Here is a 7,360-nt window from a genome sequence, read left to right on the forward strand (position 1 = left end):
TGCTTCACGCTATTTTATTGTTCATGTTTTCTTTCAAGAATAAGGTCCAATATTTACTTGTCAAATGTTTTCTCTATTTAAAAACAATACAGTTGCTAAAGATGACTTTACTTATGTCAGATGTTTTCTTGCACAGCTGGATGTTGGACTATTGAAAAATAATCGTTTGCATTGGCTAAAACTGATTAGCTGAACTCACACCAGGATTCTGCTTGGTCTTAAAGCCTTTTCAAAGGATTATTTTCACTGTTTATGATGGCATAGCAGTCAAAATAGGACAAATGAGCTCATGTTGGGACAAATTCTGAACCACCCAAACCCACGGGCCTGATAACTGTTGAGAATTCAGAGGATTATTCAGAAATGGTGACTTCGAAGTTGTGACTTTTAAGTTGTAAATAAAAGACAAAGATATATAATATAAAAGGTCTTAATTGGTATTTCAATTGTTTTACTGTCACAAATCTTTTCTTTCTTTCTATTTTCAACAACATCAGTCCCAAACCTGAAGTTTGATGGAGTCGTGCTGTCATGATCAAGTGTTTCCCAGTCAATAAGCTAATAATAGCATGTTTAAAGTGTTTTCTCATCCGAATCAAAGATTTAAAAGGAGGCAATAAAAATTATATAAAGTACTGTAATAATTTTAGAAAATAATAATAATTAAGTGAAAAATAATGACTGCATTTTTTGTAGCAGGTGCTTTTATCCTAAGTGACAAATGAGCCACAAGCATCGTAAAGAAACACTTCACTTAAAAATTAAGAAGTCTTTATCATTTACTCACTTTTATGGAGCTCTTATTTTCCGTGAAAGACTTACTTCCTTCTTTCATTCATTCATTTATTTATTTACAAAGCTTACTTATATATTCTCAAAACAATTAATGGGTGTCGATTTTCCATTGGTCAACTATGCATTGTTTGCAAAACTGGAAGATTTTTGCATCTGTTGAAAAATTGTGATAAATTTTGATGGGTGCGTCATGTGATACTAAACCAGTTCAACTACACAAAACATTAAACTGCAGCCCCATCTAGTGGACTAAAGTGTTAACAACCTACAAAGAAGAGAATTTGATTACTATTTTATCCTTTTTTTGTTTGTATTTTTGGCTTCTCAAAACTAGATTAAAGACCTATCTGTTCAGTAAAGCATACACTCAGTGCACCACTTAGCGGGTTTCCACACAGGTTTCTGCATCTTGTTGATATACACTATGAACAGCAGCTATGCTAATTATTCCCTTTATTCTCCATTTCCACCTGGGGATACTCTTCCCGAGGCCCTCAGACTATGCAGAGTCACTGATTCGAATCCAAGACCAACGACGAGATGATACCAGTCCGTATTCTGAGCAGCTACTGTGGTGGTCATGGAGGAGTGGAGAACATGAGACTGATTCCTGTGACGCTCCAGAGACAGACGAGTCTTCGCTGAGGCCAGCTTCCAGCCTCCGCCACTGAGACTGCAGCTCTGCACAAGACGTTTGGCCAGCGGAGAAATTAAAATGATTGTGCCCAACTGAGCCTGGTTTCTCTCAAGGTTTTTTTTCTTCACTTCCGCCTTTAGTGAAGTTTTTTTCCCTCTCCGCTGTCGCCACTGGCTTGCATGGTTCGGGATCTGTAGAGCTGCGCATCGTTGGATTTGCCCTTCAATGTTTGGACTCTCAGTAGTGATTATTAAACCACACTGAACTGAGCTCAACTGAACTGAACTTAAACACTACAAACTGAACTACACTGTTCCTATTTACTGTGACCTTTAATGTGAAGCTGCTTTGACACAATCTACATAGTAACAGCTCTATACAAATAAAGGTGAATTGAACATCTGTGCTTAGTGTTCAGAAGAAAATCTAAAAAGGGACTCAATCAAACGCAAAAGGCTGCTTCCATTTTTGCATTAAGTTAATTTAAAGTTTATTAGGAAAATGTGTGAAAACTATTTTAAAACTGCAATAATAAAATTCAATTCAATTCAATTCAATTCAATTCACCTTTATTTGTATAGCGCTTTTACTATGTAGATTGTGTCAAAGCAGCTTCACATAAAAGGTCACAGTAAATAGGAACAGTGTAGTTCAGTTTGTAGTGTTTAAGTTCAGTTCAGTTGAGCTCAGTTCAGTGTGGTTTAATAATCACTACTGAGAGTCCAAACACTGAAGAGGAAATCCAACGATGCGCAGCTCTATAGATCCTGAACCATGCAAGCCAGTGGCGACAGCGGAGAGGGAAAAAAAACTTCACTAATGGCGGAAGTGAAGAAAAAAACCTTGAGAGAAACCAGACTCAGTTGGGCACGACCATTTTAATTTCTCCGCTGGCCAAACGTCTTGTGCAGAGCTGCAGTCTCAGCGGCGGAGGCTGGAAGCTGGCCTCAGCGAAGACTCGTCTGTCTCTGGAGCGTCACAGGAATCAGTCTCATGTTCTCCACTCCTCCATGACCATCACAGTAGCTGCTCAGGATTCGGCCTGGTCCAGGATATATAAACCTTGGGATCATCTCGTCGTTGGTCTTGGATCAAATCAATAAAGTTCATTCGACAGAGCAAAACGTGTCTAACATCATTTGATCTGATCTGATGTGCGTGTGTGTGTGTGTGAGAATGACACAGCAACACAAGTGCAGATCCAGTAGTTCAGTCACTGAGTAGTTTGTGTAACAGTAAACAGTGTGCTGTCCAGGATGGAGACTGAACCCCGTCACATAGTGGAAGTTAACATCATGATTTCTGAAACAGAATAAATGTGTATTCACAAACACTGAAATACAGCACTGAACACAATCTTGAGTCTGCTTGTGCGATTATAACCTCACCTCATCCTGGAGCTTCTCCTGTGGACCAGAACGAGACTCGTCAGCCTGATCGTGAGAAACTGAAGAGAAAACAGGAAATAGTTTATCACAGGTCAGAAAGTATGTATTACAGCCTGAAGACAACTGAAGACAATGGTGATTATGATCATGGAAATAAAGGGTTGTCATTTGCTCTTTGTGTTACTGACAGTACATCTAATACTTACAATTTACATACAATTTCTCCTTGCTGTTTCGTCTCATAAGTTTCTCTGTGTTCATTTCTCCTGAGTCTTTAGATTTTTGTTTGTTCTGCTTCTGGTTCTTGCTTTTTCGATGATCAAACTGTGATTTCTTGGGCATTTTTAGACCTGTGTTTCACTGTCTACCTGTTTGAAACAAAAATGACATTAAATTTTGTTGTTAATCATCTGTAGTGAAATGCATTGATTCCTCAATGGTGTCAACACAACATTCATTCATACATTTTCCTTCAGCTTAGTCCTTATTCATTAGAGGTCGCCACAGCGGAATGAACCGCCAACTATTCCGGCATACATTTCACACAGCGGATGCCCTTCCAGCCGCAACCTAGTACTGAGAAACACCCATACACTTTCACATTCACACATATACACTACGGCAAATTTAGTTAATTCAATTCACCTATAGCGCATGTGTTTGGACTGTGTGGGAAACCGGAGCACCGAGAGGAAACCCACGCTAACACAGTGAGAACATGCAAACTCCACACAGAAATGCCAACTGACCCAGCCGGGACTGCATTCAGCGACCTTCTTGCTGTGAGGCGACAGTGCTAACCACTGAGCCACCGTGTCAACTCAACACAACATAATCATGATATAAATTTGAGAGGTTTAATTGACCGTCAGACACTTGAAGCACATCTGAGATGGCATGAAACAGGATTTGAAGTCTAAAGACTAATTCTCAGAGTTTCATTTGATTTTCAAGACCACAATTTAGGTCAGTTTGATTCGTTAATGCAATTACATATGAACCAATAAGCTGATTTATGGCAGGTTAGTTTTTACTTTTATTTAATAAAAACAGTTATTTGATGCAACAGAAGAAATTCAGTTTGTTTCTTACAGACATTACAAACCTACAAAAAGTGTGAGCACCAAAAGTACTGCTACTGTCACACGCTGCATTGAAACACTTTCAGCAATTATTTACCACTTCAGCCATGAAATGATGTCTATAAAATATAAATATATAAAATTGATCCATAAAATGGCTATTAAGTTGGGTTAGTACTACAATTTCTTTCTCTAAATGTCATTGATCAGGAGTGAGAGTTACTCATAGCACACTTTGTGGTTTAACACGATTCATGCAGTGTTTCCTGTCTGTTCAGTGTTTTGTGATTCTTCTGTTTTGTTTTGCATCTCTTGCGGTTTTGCAATTTGTTTTTAAATATACAATATCACATTAGTTTACTGTAACAAATACTTACATTCTATCTAGTGTACTTGATGTAATTGTATAATAAAAATATTTACAAATATATTAAGCACTCTGATTAAGCTTCTACATCATCAGTAGTCATCACAACTTCCAAAAATCATGTTGAAGATAAAATACATTCATGTTTGAAAATAATTATGTCCCATGTATTTTAGGTTAGGTTACTTTATTTATACCCGAAGGTAGATTTGGTTTGCTGTCAAGAGTGCTCATTTCATAACTCACATAGTGACAACAACAACTGGACATAAGACATAAAACATAAACATACAAATCATTCATTCATTCATTTCCTTTTCGGCTTAGTCCCTTTATTAATCTGGGGTCGCCACAGCGGAATGAACCGCCAACTTATCCAGCACATGTTTTACACAGCGGATGCCCTTCCAGCTGCAGCCCATCTCTGGGAAACATCCATACACACTCATACACTACGGACAATTGAGCTTATTCCATTCACCTATACCGCATGTCTTTGGACTATAGGGGAAACCAGAGCACCCTGAGAAAACCCACACGAACGCAGGGAGAGCATGCAAACTCCACGCAGAAACGCCAACTGACCCAGCCGAGGTTCGAACCAGCGACCTTCTAGCTGTGAGGCGACAGCACTACCTACTGCGCCACCGCATCACCCCATACAAAACATTCTCTTCATAAAAAACAAAAATCTCTTCAAGTGTCCAGCCCCCTCTCAAATAAATAAGTGTTTAGAACGATCTGCAAAATGTTAAATCTACAAGTCACAGAAACTCCTCTGCTTTATGTTGAACTCATGATATATAATTGTTTGTATTGACCAGAACTGATTAGCTGAAGTCAAACACCGAAGCGACAGCCAACAGAGGATTCTGCTTGGTCATAAAACCCATTTCGATGGGTTATTTGCACTACTTATGATGGCATAGCAGTTAAAATAGGACAAATGAGCTCATGTATGGGACAAATTCTGGACCTGTCAGTGAGGGGTGGGTCATTCAAACTACCTGAACCGCCCCTGGCTACAGGCTTCTGAATATGAAAGTGAACGAAAGTGGTTTTAATGTACTAATAACATCCCAAACGGTTTAAGAAGTTAAACTTTAGTTGCCACAAACAATGTTCAGTTGCCAAGACTTGGTTTTACCAGCCAAGCACAAACAAAATGGCAGCCCTTCAGTGCACTCAATGCTCCGAATTCAATTCACTTCATTTAATCCACTCTTTTTTGGACACATGTGATGTCATCAGGTTTAAAAGGCGATTTTTTTTTACAATCCAGTCTCTTCTTGGGTTAAAGATTGGAAGTTGACACAAGTTTTCCATAAACAACGAATATAAAGAAGTGTCTTACAAAATACTTCATAAAATCTATCCACGTTTTGGAAAGATTCAAACTTCATATTTTAGATGTGTGTGAATTTTAAACCTTTTTTTTTCTTTGTATTTACTCAAGAATATTTTGGAAAGATTTACAATTGTTTATTTACAAAAAAAAATGAAATATGAGATTTATTTGAGTTTTATTCTGATGATGAGAACTTGAATTGTAAAGGACGACATGTTTTTTAATTAATGTTATTAGGAACATATCATACATAAGAAAAAGTGGGCTCAATGTAAACCAAACTTTTCCCATTTTGTGAATGACGTCAAACTATATGTAAATCTTTAGGAACAATCACAAAACAAAAAAAGCACTGAAAACATTTCATTTAAATGCATTTATATTGTTTTATATTTACTCTTTCAGAAAACTAGTTAAATATGTAATAGTCTACTACCTCGTGTTTTTGTACTTTGTATTGATTAAAAAAATAAATAAATAAAAAAAAAAAAAAATCTCTGGCGCCTCATAGTGGAGCGAGTTAACCGCACACGATACTCTCTGTTCTCGCTTGAAGCTTCTCCAAACTTGCGCCTCACTAGAGAGAAATGTGTCATAACAAAAAACCAAACTGCAAAAGACCAAAACCGCATTTTTATTAGAAATTTTAATTATTTCCGCTCCACTCCTGTCATACAGTACTCAAACTGCTCCATGTAGCCTATTTGTTTTCACCCTGTTCTATCGCGTGTCCTTTATTTACTCTTTCAAACACAGTAATTCCCACAGTTCCTCCCAAGCCTTCAGACACAGTACAGATTGATATATCACAACATCAGTCACAAAATATGCACTCATCGTTCAAATTTATGTTTGAGATCAAGTTGCGTGATAATAATAAATGGCAAACGTAAGGAGAGCCGCTTTTTCCTTCGTAGCACTCTTTTACATGCATCTATATATAATCTGTCACCCACAAATGTGGTTTTACTACACACAATTCCACCGAAACTTTTTTTATTTAATCCTTGTTACCGCAAATTTGCCTTGGTTTTACTACATTAACCCACACATTAACCATGGTAACGTATACGTATTTGTAGTAAAAGTGTCGTTATACAAGTAACTGCGTCAAAAAAAAAAACAGTAAATGTGATGATAAACGTAACTGGTAAAATTCAGACTTACCTACACCGCAGTCAAGTGAGCCGCCACATGAGAACAACCGGTCAAGCTAGCCGCCTCATGTATTTTAATGCACTTCTGTTTGTGGAATTACGGTACAGAAGCTAGGGCAGCCAAAACCCTCACAAAGACAAATAGTTCAGCGGTTATTGGCTAAATGTGTCTGGTAAAAAGAAAAAAATGCATTAATTAACATCAAAAATGTACTTTTTAAAATAAATATGAAAATTTAGAACATTGAATATTTTATTGCAGAGTTTTGGAGTTTTGCAGAAGTCTGCCAAAATAATTGAACACTGATCGAATTCATGCTTTTATCACTAATAATAATAATTTCTTTAGAGTTGACATGACATTTCTGCTAATTTACAAGGCAAAAACATGAAGTCTGCAAAAACACATCTGTTTTTTTTCTACTGCTATTGCTGAGAATTTGCTGCCATAGTTGACATGAAATATTTAATTAATTCTATTTCAGGATGAACTTGACTCAATTTTCATGCCAAAGTGATTGGCATGTACCGCTGAATATGGCAGGAAAATAAATGCAAAGTCTGCAAGAATACATTACTGATCATT

General features: G+C 37.1%; 1 long non-coding RNA gene across 1 annotated transcript in view; it reads right to left on the reverse strand.

Moving 5' to 3' along the window:
- Positions 1-2,122: 2,122 nt before the first annotated feature.
- The window catches only part of LOC130214683 (uncharacterized), a 13,438-nt gene continuing 8,200 nt past the window's right edge, over positions 2,123-7,360 (reverse strand). The window contains exons 2-5 of the long non-coding RNA XR_008835626.1: positions 6,785-6,944; positions 3,027-3,188; positions 2,821-2,879; positions 2,123-2,734 (exon numbers count right to left, since the gene is read on the reverse strand). This is a non-coding gene — a long non-coding RNA (uncharacterized LOC130214683). The remainder of the gene's footprint in view (positions 2,735-2,820; positions 2,880-3,026; positions 3,189-6,784; positions 6,945-7,360) is intronic.

The sequence above is a fragment of the Danio aesculapii genome, chromosome 21 (assembly GCF_903798145.1).
Source record: "Danio aesculapii chromosome 21, fDanAes4.1, whole genome shotgun sequence".
NCBI lineage: Eukaryota > Metazoa > Chordata > Actinopteri > Cypriniformes > Danionidae > Danio > Danio aesculapii.